We start from the raw sequence: 17,783 nt of genomic DNA, 5'->3' as shown, positions 1-17,783 counted from the left end.
AAACTTGCAAACTTGCTTTTAGCTTGCCCAGCCAGATTACAGATTTAAAACAGTTGTTTTTCTGACACAATAAATGAAAAAAGGTACCTTTGTTGCCGTAGGCATCATTCTGAGGCTCCAGACTTGCTCTCTATTCTCGAACCATCACTCATTATGATCCTATAAACCAAATACAACACTAGTATCAGGTTTGCGCCACTCTTGTTGCCATGGTGGCATTTAACAGCTAACCACTGACATGGTTCAGTGAGAGGAAACACAGCAGCACTCCTGTGGAGACTGGATAGCCCCGGACTACGACCACACCGTCTGCTGTGCCTGCAGTAAAATGCTAGGCAGCAAATTTAATTGCATGTCTGTCTACTTCTTGACAGTATCTTTATATGTCTGTAATAATAGGCTGTTTGTTATCATTAGGAATTGGAATGATGTGGAATGTTCTTTGTAGAATGCTGTTAAATTGGACCAGAATCCTTTTGAATAGCAAAAACTTTTACTAGAGCCTGATTGTTTTTTTGTTAAAGCTCTGCTGTGGACTGAAGGGTAGTTTTCTCCATACAGTAATACTTAGCTTTATCTTTGTCTTCAGAAACATGTATTTGTTGGATTAAACTTACATGTGTTCAGTAACATTTGTTGCACTTTTATCTATTTCAGAATCCTTGCAGACTGTATTTTTCCAGAAGAGATCATTATGTTTTCATCTTGTTTATGTTTTGACTTCATCAGATTAAAAAAGAAGATGAATATTTTTAACTATGTGTTACAACTGAAGAGTGCTGTCATCTTTAATTACTTGCCTAAACCAGTATGCACAGTGAGTCTGCAACCAGTGTATGATAACCAAGAGAACCATGGCAACAGCTTGTGGAAAATGACGTACAATGATGCGCAATCAAATGTCTGTCAGAGGTAATTCACCACAAGGCAGCAGGTAAAGTTTTTCAAGTTGTATTTCTGTGTAGACAAAACAGATGGGACACTGCACTTACCACTGGCCGATACTGTAATGGTTTAATCCTGAACACAACTACAAATCACCATCACTAACATCATCCCTGACGTCATTTTAAAATTAATTGGATGACATGTCCTTTCTACACCAGCAAGTTCTTTTCAGACCTGGATCAAGTAGCTGCTGCAAAGCATTCTTAGCATTTAGTTTAGTTTGCAAAGACTTTCAGATCATTTACGGCATAAGACCTCATATGTAAGTTACCAGACCCATAAAAATGATATATTTTGACTCCCAGACAGACTTAAAATAGTCTGACAGTGTTTTCATTACGTTCTCATGTGGCCAACTAATTGCGATTTGGCGTGAGAACATGATTACTTAAGTTTTTGATACAACTACGAACTTAATGCTCTCTGACACTGATATTCTCTGCAAGATGTGGTGCCAATTAAGTTCTAAGGCATACTGTGTAGAACACATAGATTGGCAAAAAGTCCCGTTTTGGAATTATTTAAGTAGTCAAAAACAGTTGACTATAGTCACTTTACTATTTTTGTATATCCTTTGTTGAAATTAATGTAATTACATTGCAAAAAAAACAAAACAAAACAAAAAAAAACTGTCAGATTGTGATTATGTAAATAAATATAACAGGCATTATAAAAGGTATGTGAGAACAGATTAATCTTAAAAAACAGCAAAGTGGTCTTTTACTTTAACTCAACACATTGTAGTCATAAATCACTGATGGAAGAAAAACAGGTGTAAACAATGTTGGCATGATAATCACAAGGTTTGGAACTTGCTGACTGACACAGTCATTATGGTATAGTTCTGTCTATTACTTAAGTACTTACATGATTTTCTACATGCTTTTCACACCTTTTCATGTTGATGAACAAAATTCAATTCAATCGGATCTATTTAAAATCAAACGAAGTGAGAAGTACTGTCACAGTGTTTTCACGTTTGATCTGAAGAAAAAAAAAAGAAAACTCACTGGATCAATGCAGACATGTCGGTCATGACTTAGAATAAAGGAATACAGCCGGTAATTACAAGCTAACATCTATTTAATGATATGCTAGCATTCTGAGCTACATGATGGCTGCCTTTTTGCTGGTTGGCCATCAATCTGTGAGAGTATGTATTACATGAGATGACCTTTGCAACATGCTAAAGGGGAAAGGGAAGACTGGCTAACGATCTGCATTTGCTGAGACCAAGTCTTGACCTGAATTTTTCAAATCTTTAAGATAGTTGATATGTTGTTTTATGTGGCAAATAATAATCCCCTTGATGTCTGCATTAAAACACATAATATCTAGAATTCATACTGTAAATAGTGCATGGCTAATGATCCATACTTTCAGGGAAATAATTTTAATTGTAACACTTCATTCCTTCCAAACCTTTGAATTTGGAGTTTAATCATTGATTTCCAACCAAGTGACTAATGATATCATGCTGTATTAAGGTAATGGATTAACACTAGTTGTAGGAAACTATTATTACAAATAATAATGAAAATTTTTATTTCAAACACACTATTCATATGTATAAGCATTTGTTAATTTTAAAGATAGGATAAGTCCTGCTGGGAATATTTTGTACGTTGTTAAAATGTATCTGATTTTAGGAGAAATCACAAGGATTCTGGATTTCTGACTATTTATGTGTGCATAATGAAAAACAGTTATTATGAAATTTGATAAAGGAAGATGGAGCAAATTGACAAGTGCAGGCTGCCACATGTATGCGTACATACAGATACATCCTTTTGACAATTAGATAACACCAGGGAAACACTGTCAGTATCGAGCTCCCTGGTTCTCAAGGTACAGTAATCTCTCTCCGATCGTCTGCATCTCTCTGTCAGGCTTTAAAACTAAGCATCCGATCGCTACAACTATTCACCCGAAGAAGGTGTAGAATGGGACAGTTACTCTGTGACTGCCAACCAACAATATGTAGTCAGCAGGGCTCTGGTGGTGAATAAAAGGGTGGGAACCCTAGAGATATGAATATGTTAGAAAATGACAGATATAGAACAAAGTATAAATAGAGTTAATAAAATAAATTTAGGATCAACAGCGTGATCTTGTTTTTCTGTAGGATACATGGATTTCACTGTTACTATGTTAAGGACCAAATGCATGTTAATCCAGTTGAAAACAGTCTCCGGCAAATGCACTATTTAGTCCTGTCTAAGTAATATTTATGCCCAGCTGTGTGCAGGAAAGTACTTAAAGGGCGAGTCCACACTTTTTTTTCACCACAAAGCGTGTCTACAGGGTCTTGGGGATTACTACTGCATACATAAAAAAGTGCTTTTTGTAGGTCCAGAGGGAGCTGTGTGAAGTCTGATAAACTGCCTTAAGAGTCACTTGAGTCAGCGTTGGATAGGTGTGATGACTACGAGTTTGAAAATGAGAAAAACCTGGTGGTTAGGGCTTAGATAGAAGTGAGTTTACCAGACCTCTGTAGCCTGCTCCTCATCTGTGAGGCTAGAGGTTACAATAACCGCTACTAGTATAACACACCCAAATCTCAGTCCAAACTGTCAGCAGTCAAGTTGCATTGTTGGCAGTGGATGTGCTAGGTTGTGACAATGAAGAGGGCTGCATGGACTAAAAAAATGTATGGTTCGGCTGCATCAGCTCTAATCCTTTTGTTTAAAAACTGCATCTTGTGATTACGACATTGTTGCATCACTGCACTGCTAAATTGATGGAGTACTCTTTTTACCTTTTAATAAAATGAAACTTCATATTTGGGAACACTGGGAACAAATGGGCTTAATGCAAGGAAGTTGGAAAGTACTGAGAGACAAATTCATGTATTCTTGGGTATGGTCTTTTCCTGGGATTTGCCAGTCTTACCCTTTAAAGTCTCTAGGTGTAGAATGAGAAAATTTCAGAAATTGGCCACGTGGCAGAAAGCAATACACTCTGCTATCCCAACCACCAAACCCCCACCCCCCTTGTTTTGACCATTAAAAAGATTTTAATGTTTTTTTCTTTTTTTAACTTTACTCTGCCAATTAGTTACGCACGTATCGCTGCATCAGAGGCTGAGTGCCCATTTTCTGTTCAGTGAGTCAACTCCCGAGCTACATTAAGACATGGAAATAACCGTTTCATGGTTGCATCTTTCACAGCGGCCAGTGGTTGAGGTGCTTTAGTGTATTTGTTGTTATAAGGCTGCTTTAGTGACACACCTGAAAAACCGTTCCTCACTCTTTTTTTCAACAGTCTCAACAATTAAGAAAGTGGGTGAAGGGGAGGGCAACTCTTGTGTTTACATCTGTGTCCTGGGTATCGCTTCAGCAGCCATAGGAGGTAGTGCATGGCAGAGAAGAATAAGCAGCGGGGGATTGGACATCACTCATCAACCACAGGTATTTTCTATAAATATCGTCCAATGATGTCGCCCTCAGCTGAGAGCAGTTGAGCAGTGGAGGCATGTCAGTCATTGTTTGGTCTGTCTTCCAGTGGGTTTCAGGGAATGCAGTGCACGAGGTGCACCTGGATGCACGACATGGATTTGTCTGACACTGTTTAGCTCAAGTAAAATTATCCGCACTGAACTGTGTGTGTTCTGGCTCAGATGCACAGCTCTCAGTAACTTACCGTAACTTCAACCAAGCAAACCAATCTCAACTAAACATGAACCTTAGGGGCTTTGAACTTCTGTGTAACTGGGTTGTGCATTTATTATTGTTATTAGTATTAAAGCAGATCAAAGAGATATCAAGTATGGAAAGAAATCCCTATTGAGACACAAGTGAAGGTTTGGTACACCCAGAAAGTTAGATTTGTTGTCAGACTGAGAGACAAACAAGGATGGATGCAGAGCCTCGGTTGACTGGATTATAAACCAAATGCTGGCAAAAAGTTTAAGCCAATATAGTGTTGTAGAATTTAGGGTACATATTTTTGCAGTGATTTAAAATTGCTACTTCCCACTAATATATCACAAAATAAAACAGTAATTTCTGTGACAAATATAGTAAAATCTTTTTTTATTCTCGTTTTTTGATGTTATCAGTTCTTACTCATTTGATTTGATCGGTATTAAATTTAGTAAAACCATTCTTTTTAAAAAAAAAAAAAAAAACATGCTAAATCTGACATGGAGAAAACATATCGCCAGCCATGCAAAATATAAGAATATAAGAATATTCTTTTACCAGTTTTAATAAACTCCAAATCGATATATGGAAGCATGTGACCATTTTTTCCCATTGCTGGCAATTTTGTCAAATGCAGTTATTTCAGCGTGTTGTTTCAGTGGTTTGAGACATAAGCATTGTTTTTGAAAGCAAAGTTGTAATGCTGAAACTATCTTCTATCAGTATTGATAATTTATGAAAAATAAATGAAAGACACTGCTGTAGTTGAATACAGTAAAATAGCCATCAGTGTGTAAATACACAGGAAGAAATAATGAATATCCTTTGAGCAGATTTTGAGGAGAATTCCAAGCCGATAATCATATCTCAGATCTGCTATTCAACCCTAGTAGAAAAAAAATATGTAAATAATAATTTCTTTTAAAATCTTTGAATTTACAAGAAAATTACCAAGCCCCTGAAAGGGTCACAAGATCAAGTCTGCTTTTCACCCTCTAAAGGAAGAATGAAACATTATGATCATTCAAATTCCATCTGCAGACATATGGCAAACATGTCAAATTGATGTTAGCTAATGACAGACTTACGCGGGAATGACAGACACTGCCTCAGGGCCAGTGAGTTTCATGGGCCTGATCACTGAGATGGTTGGAAGGTTGTTGGATGGATGATGGATGTTTCATGAGCCAAGTATCAACAGTCTTTGCTAATTTGCATTCTTTGGCTTTTGGCTGTACAGTGTGTTTAGTATTGCTGCAATTGTACAAACCCAATTATATGTTAATAAAAGTGACAAATTCACAAAAAACTTCTCCTCGCCTGTAGGTGTGAGAGGTTTAGGCTTCAGGAAACATCACAAATGGATTAAGAAAGAAATCATTTATATATAAACATCTTCATAACTCAGATTTATAGCGCTGTCCACATTGAGGTCTTCTCCTGAAACATTTATTGTGATGTATCGGGTTCTAGGAACTATGCCACTACACTCGTGCTGCATAGCTATAATATTCACAGTCGATAATGAAAATAATCGTTAGTAGCAGCCGTGAATATGACAATTGCTTTTATAACCATGAGACCATGGTAAATTATTACTATCCCTCTTAGTTAGCTCTTAAAATAAATTCAATGCAGAATACAACTTTAAACAATCAAATAAAACAACATACAATAAAAGGTATATAATGCAATTCACTCCATATATCCAATAAAGGACCAGTAATGTCAGAGGTGTCAGAGCAGAGTAGCAGACAGCTGCTGATGGTGTTTACAGATTGCCTGTGCATCTCATTCCGTAGTCAGTACCACTCTACAACACAGTTGGCATGCAGTATCAGTTCCGCTTCATGTGAATCATTTTCAACATTTCTTATTTGAATGAAAACAAATGTTGACAACAACAATTGAATATTGTCCATGATTAAATAATGGGGTTGTCCTATCCCATCATTAGCAAGTGTGCATTATGACACATATTAAATCTGTCCGTTACTTTTTCACCTGACCTGCACTGTTTGGTCATTACAATATTACCCCAAGTAGTCGAGAACTGAACTATGCTAGGAAAAAAAGACAGTGTGCACCAAAGAAACATGACCAAAAAATGCCACTAGCCCAAAGCTCTGCCATCTGTCATAACAAAAAGAGCCATGAGCCCAAATCAACTTTTGGAAAGCTGAGCCTGACCTATACTTCTCAAAACCATATGAAGGACTGGAACAGAATATAGCCCCTTTAGCTGGGCTCAAACCTGTGATGAAGACATGTTTTTAAAAGTTACCAATCACTTTGTAATTCATGTAAAAGGTGACAATTTGCAACACAGTTACTCCCCTGTAAAATAAAGAAATTGAAATCTTGTCGAAGCAATAGTTCTATCATACCACGTTTATTGCTTCACAGAAATAAAAGGCACTTTTATCAAACAGTAGACAAGGATAACCAAACATTTTACAACTAAACCTGTTAGAAACAAATATTTGGTGCAGTCTTACAAAAGGTAAAAAGTGATGCTGAATCCATCAATCTATCTTTCCGTCACCGAATAAGGCCCTGTATCCAGTCTTTTGATCTGACAGTACCCAAGGTTGGCCCTCCAGCTGGACTATAATGCATCTGGTAATAGAGACAATTCCAGTATCCCTCCAAAGTGAAAACAAAATCAAAGCGGCTAGGCATATGTCACACGGGCACAGTGTTGCAGGGAACCTACAACACAAGCAATAGCTTTATATTTAAAGCCAATAATGGTACAGCATCTTAAAGAAGTGGCTTCAGTGTCTCCACTCTGGCCTTCAACGTAAGTTTCACACCTGGGACACCAAGGGATTGCGATGACAGAACTTAGAGGATACCTGCAAGAGATAGAATGAACCTTTGTGTGGGTTCAGGCAAAAGCGTATTTAACTGATGATGAACATACATGCAATGCTGTAGAGGAAAGGTTTCTGGGTACTCTACAATAAAAGACTTATAAGGAGCCAGTGTGCAAGCCTCCAAAATATCATGACTTACTGTATTTAGGTCGTTAAGACTTAAAAAAACAAACACCATGGTAGATAACTACTAAGACAAATGTTTCTCGGTTACTGTGCATTCAGTGAGGCGTGAAGTAAGAATTCTAGCTTCAACAGGTGGTAAATCTGGGCTTCAACCAAGAGTCTTTGCAGATACACAAAACGAGAAGAAAGGAGAGGGAATGCCTTACATGCGATATGTGTTTGTGGTAGATGTGTGGGTGTGAGTCTGAAAGAGAGAGACAAGTAGGAATAGAGAAGGGAAGAGTTAATATACACTGGGTATGGCCCAAATCACTGCGCAGCTATAGTTACAGTGTGCCTCAGGCTGTTACTTGGCTGAATCCATATTGTTAGAGCTGTCAGTCACAGAGTGAATGTGCATGCCAAGAGGCAAAAGCCAGGCCTTCTAAATAAAGATGGATTTTTTCTTGGCGTCTGTCCCAACAGAGGCTTTACGCTGGTGTATTCTCTCTTACCTGGCGACAGACAGGCTTATGTCCATATCAAACCAGCTTTATATGATGTGTTTGGAAAATACTGCGAAAAATAGGTACCAGGTATACATCGGAGGTGTTTTCATATAGCGAGTTGGTTATCTGCTGCATTGCAATAATCTTCATTTTAGGATTTCATGAGGTCTTGCAAATATATTCTTCCCAAATGTAAAGGCATTCGTACGAAATATACTTTGTCAGCTCGTCAAAATATCCCAGTGTTTGTGTGTGTGAAACTTTAAGTTGCGCTGGACAAAAATTCATGTAAATTAATTATGATAAATGTTAAATAATAACAAAAGTCCCTAAGTATAGCACTCACATGGCTGAAGTTTGGGACTTGAAGTGCTGATAATTTGCACTCATTGGTATCAAAAAACAACAAATGGTCATTGTTTTGACAAAGGCCATTTTGGAATAGTTCTTCCAGAAAGCTCTCAATTTTTAGAAACCTCACTTACAAATGTTTTGACACGCATAAGCTCTACCCAAGAGTTTCGTGGAATATTCACCTCACTTCGCCATGAAAGCACTACATCACAACTTGTTAATGCCTGTCTAATATTGACAGCCCCTCTCTCTCTCTCTCCCTGTCTCTTTGTCTTTCTCTCCATTTCTCTCCTGCCAGCAAAACATGAAAGGCACATGCTGCAGGTGCTGTTTGACAAGTGCAACTAGTCCGAGCCATTCGTCTCTCAATGTGTTTTTACAAGATCACAAATCTCCCCTAAGCTCTTTGACTGTGTGTGTGTCTGTTTAAGTCAATGTGCAGCCATGGGTGTACGTGTGTGCGCTCACATGCATGCATGACTGATGAGGACTGCTCACTGACTTTCAAATGAAAACCTTTATTGAGTTTGATCAGCAAATCAGCAGTTTCTAATCCAGGAGTCACAGGGTTCATAGGGATAAAACATCATAGGTTCAGGTTGACATTCATTATAAATATGTTTTTAATTGCATCTTTATGTGTATTGACAAGGCTTTAAATGCTGGACACGCTGAACCCACAACTGCAGGTACACCGCTCAGCCACAACATTAGAACCAGTTAATGGTTTTAATGTTGTGGCTGAGCGGTGTATAACACCGTGGCTAATACGAAGTCAGCAGAATATGCTCCGCCAGGTGGTGTTTGCACATGATGCAGCACATCTCCAGTGGCATACAGCAAGCAGTAATGTCTTCATCTACTGCTGCAAAAGTACACTGTTACTTTGTAACTTTGTATTCCCTACACAGAGTTGCATTTTTAGAGAGGAGCATGAAACATAGTAACTGACCTTTTTGTGTCATGTACTGTATGTGGGCTAATTTAGTACTACTGCTCCCCTACTCTACTAGATTAGCCATGAATGTTTATAGTAATGCTGCAGTGTGCACAGTATATGCATTATTACATTACATACACTGGCTTGACAGAAGGTTAGTTAGTAGACAATAGTCAAGCAAATGGTCCTCTTGTATTAGCTTTGTTTTTTCAGCTGGACAACTGCAGTGTAACTTTACCTCGATGCACCGATTTAAAGATCCCTAGAGTGCAACTATTTCGTCCTATAGGAGCCCAGGCACTTGTGGGATACGCATTGCTACGTCAGGATCCACACTGGGCATCTGAAATTTAAACTTTTTTTAACAAAATTCCACCACTGGCCACGAGTTTGCATTTTTGCATTTTGCCCCTGAATCACCTGGTCTGAAAAATGACCACATTTGATAATAAATATTTCCCAGGAAAAGACACTGTTTATAGAGTTGCTCTGATTTACATGAATGTTGCGTGTGGGTCATGTGTCAGATACCATCAACTATAAACACAGCATCTATACAACAGACCCAGTCGGAAACATTCTCGTCATACGATAGTTCAGTATTATCTCATTACTGGTTCCATGACCGGTGAGAAAGCCATCCTTTACTTTATTTGATTGAGCAAACAATTAAATGCTGATGTGTGAATAAACAAAAAACAAAAATACTCATTAGCAGTGGCAATTAGCAACAGAAGGGAGTTAGCACAATCCAGGTGTCTTAGTATCTTAAATTTGATAACAGACGGTTTGTGGGTAGTGGACTAGGGGCTGCCATATCTTCTCCAGATTGAGAAGGGTCTTTTGACTTGTAAAACACCCGACAATGCATGGGCCCTGGTGCTGTACGTGCTGGCACGGTGGCATAGCTTCCTGGGACACCCAAATGGAAGAGAGCCACCATTAACATTATCAGTAAACCCTGTGCTTTATTAGCTACAACAAGTCAAAATGTGAAAAAGACCCAAGTATAAGATTAACCCTGTTTCTCTGATGCTCATTCGGTCAATGTGTGAAGAAAACAAAAGAACGTCCAACAGTCTGAAATAAAATAAACCTCAGCCAGCTGTACAGAATGTTGTCATTACAGCACACAAATATATTTCTGTATTCATGATTGGATCGTACTGGCCAGCCTCAGCTTTTTAATCACCTTTGTGAAGAAGCATTTGCAGTATCTGGCTAAACTGTTTCGCTCTCTGCCTCTGTCGCCTCCCTTTAGAGGACATTTTCACTGCAAATGAAATTTCCAGTATGAACCTCTATTTATAAAGCTACAGTAACCCTAGCTAACCACAGTTAAAGTTTTTTCAGCCATGACGTGATGATGAGATTTAGCATGGCTGTGAAAATTCAGCACTGGTGACAAACTTTCATATTAAGTTCCCTGTTTTAAAAGGAAACTACAGTTGCTGTCCAGCTAGAAGAACAGTAACATTTTTCAGGTTCGAAAATAGGTTATTTAGGGGAGATAGCATGGGTCGCTTTAGTCCACTCAACATAACAGAGAAAATTTCATATAATGAACACATTTGATTTTCTTTTTTAATGGTGTCATATAGCAATCAAGCATACGGCTCGTATGAACATGACCTCTAATCATCTGATAAACTGTGTTTGTAATAGAAATGACAAGCTTAATGAGGCTTTTGTCAAATTGTCTTCCTCCCTCGAGCCATAATTGCTGGCGTAATGTGTTGTTTCTCACAGCAGGGAATGTTGTAACCAAAAACAAGACTGTCTACAGACCTGTGAAGAGCAGAAATAGAAAACTGGCCTGTCAGTCTCAGAGTTATAAGAGTGAAAGGACTGTCTTCTGCAAAACTCATGACTGAAATTCTGTGTACGCACAAAGACAGATTTATACATACACTTCCTTTTCATCAGATTTATGAAGCTGTGCGAACGCCTGGTTCTGCTTTATAAACATCAATGATTATGTAACTGGGCACACATGCACAAGCCTAATTTCCACTCCCACAGTTAGCCATAAATAGATGTAGGCGCGCCATTAATCAGTATTTGCATGTCAGTATTTCCACCATTCATTTGATGTGGAAGTGAAAAGAACAGAAAAGTGGAATTTTACTAATTGTGCCACATCAACAAGGTTCTCCAACAATAACAGGGCAGTTGTCATTATGCATGATCATTACCCAGGGATGTGGCTATTCCCATCACCTGAGTCATTCACTCATCACGTGTACCTGAGAGCCATCATCAGCATTGATATTTCAGTCAACATTATTACACACAAGGAGAGGTAACAAGTTTTGCTCATGGTGTTCATATTGAAACAGACTTTACAAGGTCCGTCACAAATACAGATGAAATTAAAAGGAAAATAAATGAAATGTAAATAAAGAGAATAATAAAATTGTTCACACATACTGAGAGTAATTATTCAAAATTAGACAGAGCTGCAGACTTCCCAAACAACCAATGCCTTTACAGTATACATCAGAGTTTATGCAGTCACAAGATATTTTGTATTTTGAGAGCCAGCACTCAATATCATTGCTGTCTTGAAAATACATGAAACAACCGTGCCAAAAACATCTGTGTTGGTCACTTTGGGAAATGTAATTTGATAGCTGAAGCAGAAGTAGTTATTCTGAGAAAAAGTGAACACAAATAGGTACATCATTGCACTTGCAGTGCAAAATATTTCCAGGAACAGACATCAGAGGCTTATTGTATATGACAGTGAAGGGAGTGTAACTTTCCTGTAAGCACTCCCATAAGGCCTGCCTCAGTGTAAATGTATTTTAAAACTATCTCTGCCCTCTTGGGAACACACAAGGTGCTGTATACTTGTCAGATAATCCACGATTTTTTGTCAAGCCCATTTACCTCAGTTTGTCATCTGAGATAGTATCTGTGGAGAGATGGGTTTTGAGGGGCAGGGGGATGGAGTTGCATCGGTCACCCTACCACCACCACCATCACCACCCTTTTCCATAATGACAGGTGCACAGCTGACCCTTCTCTGTACAATTTGGGATCAGATTGCGCTGTTCCAGCTTGCCGTATCTTTACACTTTGTGTTTAACCCTGTTAAACAGTTCCATCATGTTCATGGCAATCCAGGTTTTGCATTACACCAACTGCAGCAGATATACAATGGTGTCCTTTACTCGGAGATTAGGAAGTGGTTTTAGCAATTACCTCAAGCTCATTTTATTCATACTACACAAGGCTTTTCTGTGCAATGTAGCAAAGAATGACTGTGGTTCACTATGATTAGGTGACTTGATCTTTATACTGTAGACAAATTGTAAACTTACAGTAAGTGCTCTGTATTTCTAATACTAATTGGATGTTTCTCTTTCTTCAAAAAGTCTACTTAAAAACACAGTATTTCCTAAAATTAGAAGTAAAAATCACAAACTAAACTCTGCCAATATGAGCTCACTAAAGATATCCTAGAACCATGTATTAATAGCTTCCAATGCCCGTCTCTCTGAGACTTTATGGCTGTTTATTCCTAACTGTTTACGAAAGTGGTGTGCGGCAACAGCCAAGCACTGCCATTTAATTAGGAGTCCATTTCATGACCGTCTGACATGCTGATAAAACTCTCCAAACAAATAGCCAGAGTGTCTCCAGGAGCCTGACTGTGTAATTGAGGGTTTTTTGAATGCAACCCCACTTGGCAAAAGGAACCATAGTCTCTCTCTCTCTCTCTCTCTCTCTCACACACACACACACACACACACTCACACACACACACACACACACACACACACACACACACACACACACACACACACACACACACACACACACACACACACACACACACACACACACACACACACAGGAGTAGAGACAGAGATCAGGGAGTCTCTCTCTCTCTCTCTCTCTCACACACACACACGTGCGAAAACACACACACACACACACACACACACACACACACACACACACACACACACACACACACACACACACACACACACACACACACAGGAGTAGAGACAGAGATCAGGGAGACTACCCTATATATCTCTGAGTTAACACAAATATTCATATATTTTGCTAGAATCTACAGGATCAAATTGAGGAAGCAGAGCATCCAGCTGATTCAGTTTAGAGAACATTTGTTTCAGCTTCTGTTTTTCTCATCAAAGATTCTTGCACCATGTTTGTGGAAGAAACTCAATCTCCAAATGTCCTCTGACGTGGGGTTTATATTAGCCAAGGTTTTTCTTTTCAACGTTAAAGTCATGAATTTCACCACTGTGAGTTCTGGCAAAACTCTCAAGGACTTCTGCCTTGACCTTAGTCATTTGTTGGATACTGTCTGACTGACTGTCAAAAGCTGATGTGCCATTGATTTGCTTGGGAATACTGCTAGAACTCAATCGATAAGTAAACTCGCAAGTGCTGATTTGCGTAAATAATTTTATGGGCCAGCTGTACAGCTTAAGGTGAACAGCATGAGTCCTTTTTAGGGTTCATACCAAGTGGGATAGCCATACTAAAAAGAATAAATATGAATCTTTGAGGTTTTTGGAGAATCCGCTAAATGCTGCGGTCTTACTCAACACATTCTCATATACATACACCATTTTTGCACCACTGTGACTTCTGTACCTTTCACCAGTATACAGCTGGATAGATTCTCCAACGAGTGCCGGTGAACGGCAGTTAATAACAGTTGCAGTAGCTGAAGTGGCAGTGATTCTTCTGAGATGCTACTTACATTTCCTGAAGATCAACACATTTACATTTAGACACAAGACAAAAAAGAAACTATTTCAAGACAAAACCAAAATATGAATACTTATAATTATTACATCATTATTATTTTCATTTACATCCTACACCCACACAGGTGTTTTCACTTATTTTAGCTCGGAATTTCCAGTTTCAGCATGTAAGGGTGGTAGAAGTGGAACCTTTATGATTCTTATTGGTTCATCAAGTTTGGTGACCTCACAAAATTCCAGCATATTTCTGCCCATATTCAACCTGAGCAGAAGTCTTATTTGCCAGAATAAGTGAGCACACCTGTGTTGGTGTGCAGTGCATTTTCTAATAATTATAGAAACTCTTCTCATTATTTATTAGAAACCATAATTTATCGTGAGAATCTTTCTCACAATTATGACTTTATTACCACATGAGAGAGGTTTAGAGGATATATTCTCACAGGTTGTCATTAGTCATTTTTGATCAAGTTTCAATAGGCCGGGTCTTACCTAATATGAGCCAGCCAAAAGCCAGACCTGGAGACGAGAGTAGCTACAGTGTATGGACACATAAAAGTGGCGTGCTGCAGATGAATGCAAAGAGCAACTTCTTGCTGAGACCATGATGGATGGTGAATGATAACCCACATCCCTTTGGCATTTTGCTTTAGTTTCCATTTGGTAACCTAAATGACATGGCCTCAAGGGTACATGCAATGTGTTTTGCTGAATCTACATAACTTTGTTTATTTATAAAGAAAAATTCACAAGGTACCTTAAACAACGGTAAAAAAAAAAAAAAAAGAAAGAAAGAAAAAAACAAACCAAAAGAAAGCTGTCATGTGGATTTCTTTTTTCAATTGGCAGAGATGGTCTCTCAAATAGAGCAAGTGGAGAGTGACTCAGAGTAAGACAAGTGGAAATCGCCCTGGACATCATTTAAAATTGCACTAAAAGAGAAAGATGACAAAAAATATAATGGGTAGGTGAGAGTACTAAATAAGTGCTGCATTCTGCACCATGGACTTATTTTTCCTTCTTAAAATCTTCAGCATGTACAAATTTCTCTACTAGCAGTATGGAATAGTCCTTCAGTACAAGTTTATAAACTTTACTAAGAGTGAAACTGAATAACATAATTTTAAGTTGGCAGTTTTAGCCAAGTTTTTAAAAAATCAGCACCCGACGAACTCAAAACAAATGAGACACCAAAAACCCTTAATAACATGAAATATAATACAGTAATACATTAAACCAAAATGGCTTCCGTGGAAACACAGACGATGTTCACTTAGACATGTGAACAATGACATGTGATATCTTGTAAAAAAATGTACACGAGAGTATTGTGTGTTTCAAGTTCTTTGTGTAACTTTTTCACGTATTTGTTTCTGTAGGCTAACATCCTAGGAAGCAGAAAAGAGAAAGGGTAGAAAGCAAAGACTCAGAAAGGCAAAGGGAAACAGAGAGAGAGAAGGGGATCATGGGGATAGCTACAGTAGTCAGAGTAAAAAACAGTGAGTGTGAAATAAAGAGGGACTGCAGTCCTGAATAAGGGGTATCGTATTCAGCCTAGTCTTGACAGAGACTCCTCTCCAAGTTGAATAGGCCCATTGTTTGGACAAGGCCTCCATGACACAGGCCATTTCATTACAGAATGAGCCCAGGCACAGGGAGTAGATGGTGGTTGCAATGTAACCCCCCCCCCCCCACACACACACACACACACACACACACACCACCACCAACAACCCCCCCCCACCCCACCCCCCCACCCCCCTCTCTCCTGTCAAAGAGCTCCATTCTCTCCCCCTCAGGGCTACCTGCATGAGTAGGAAGACAGACATAGGGGCAACGCACTCTCAAAAACAAACAGGCACCCTCCATCACAGCAACAGACAGAGAGAATCTGTCTTTCAGTGAAAAGACGTAGGTAACTTAATAGTCTCTGATGCAATATGCCATGTCTCTCATGTGACTCAGGAATATGTCACACTGTCACCATTTCTTTGTCTCTGTTACTTTTTCACTCATGGACAAACATATGTGCACACCATACCCTTTGAATTAGAACTTGTGAGAATGGCAGCATGAAATTAATAAAAGATGGGTTCTGATATTTCAGTCAAGTCTATCTTAATATAATGCTATACAGTTTATACATTGGAAGAGTTACTGGTCGCTGGCCCCTAAACATCAATGATTCGAATCATCAGTCAAGAAGCCCCCTACTCCAGTCACATTCGGACTCAGCTTAACAGCAGGTTAACAGCATGGCTGGCTGTCAACTTTTAGAAACCAAGTCTCAAAATTGCGTAACTACGAAACTAACTATAATGGAAAGAGAGGACAGAACAATACAAAGCAGTGTGACCCGCCCATGTTCAGTATTAGCCAGCGAAACCCCTTCTGAGCCAGTCATTGGTACAACCTCCTTTACTGCCATCCCATGTGATTGACTTTTCGGCTGACAGCACTATCAGGAGCCAGGCAGGAGGGATGCTCTTTGGTAGGCTTGGATTTTATAAAGGATCTATGACCAGGACGCACACTTTTTATTTCACTGTGTGGAAATGCAATGTTCCACAACACAGATGATGAATTCATTATTAAAACATGAATCTTACAGGTAAAACATGATACTAATATAGGCTGTTATAGGAGTTGAGCATAGGGCGGCTGCTCTTTAGGTGTGTGGGACTGTACGGTCACTGGGCAGAGGAGTGAATAATATATTTCTCATAACTGTAGTTGAGGGATATTAGTATTAGTATAGAGATGGTTAGGATAGATATTGATCAGTAATAATGTTGAGTGTTTACAGAAATGAAAAAAAATCTCTAGATGCGAAAAAGTATGAAACACAAGCACAAAACAAAATAATATACAGAAGCCAAATCAGGATATTCGACTGAAAATCCTGTCCTTGGGTACAGCCCTACTGTAATCATTCCTCCTCTCCATATGGGTCACGAAGCAATCACTTCTTAGCAAGACTGTTCTGTAAACGCCCTGTCATACCAGCATCTAAAACAGCGAGTTTTCATGGCAAAATCAATCAATTTAATCGCCACGGTCAATGAACTTACTCAGAGGGACTTTCCCAGTGAGTTTAAATTTGGTGAGCTGTGACACTCTAATTAATTAAATGAATGAAAGGTACTGACCTTTGAGGGAAGGGAGGATTGGAGAGTCCAGAGTGGAAGCTATTATATCTGTGTTGCACCATCCATTTTTATTTAACCCTCTCCTGTCAGAGTATAAACAGCTCCACAAAAGAGGCATGATTTGCACAATAATGAGATTGGAATTAATGGTACAGGTACATCTCTTTAATAAACTTTGTGAACTCAATAATTAGGAAGCTGACAAGCTTCCATAACTATTAGCTGGCAAGCTAGCTAGTTTGCGGAGCTTTTTTTTTCTTTCCTCAATAACTCTAGTTATTTAATCAAAATTATGTGTAGTCCTGAGAACAAAATACCAGGGAGAATAAACAGCACCATACAGAGAAAACAGAAAGAAGCCCAAAGACTGACTGTCTTGTGACTGACTAGCACCAGCATATTACCAGCTTGCTTGCATATTAGCCATCAGATAGCTGCGAGCTGCAGTAATTTATCAGCTAGCTTTGCAAGTATCCCTGCGTCACCAAATCTGAAGCAGCA

Source organism: Xiphias gladius, chromosome 16 (assembly GCF_016859285.1).
Source record: "Xiphias gladius isolate SHS-SW01 ecotype Sanya breed wild chromosome 16, ASM1685928v1, whole genome shotgun sequence".
NCBI lineage: Eukaryota > Metazoa > Chordata > Actinopteri > Istiophoriformes > Xiphiidae > Xiphias > Xiphias gladius.
The sequence above is the reverse complement of the archived record's forward strand: the minus strand, read 5'-3'. Positions refer to the sequence as shown.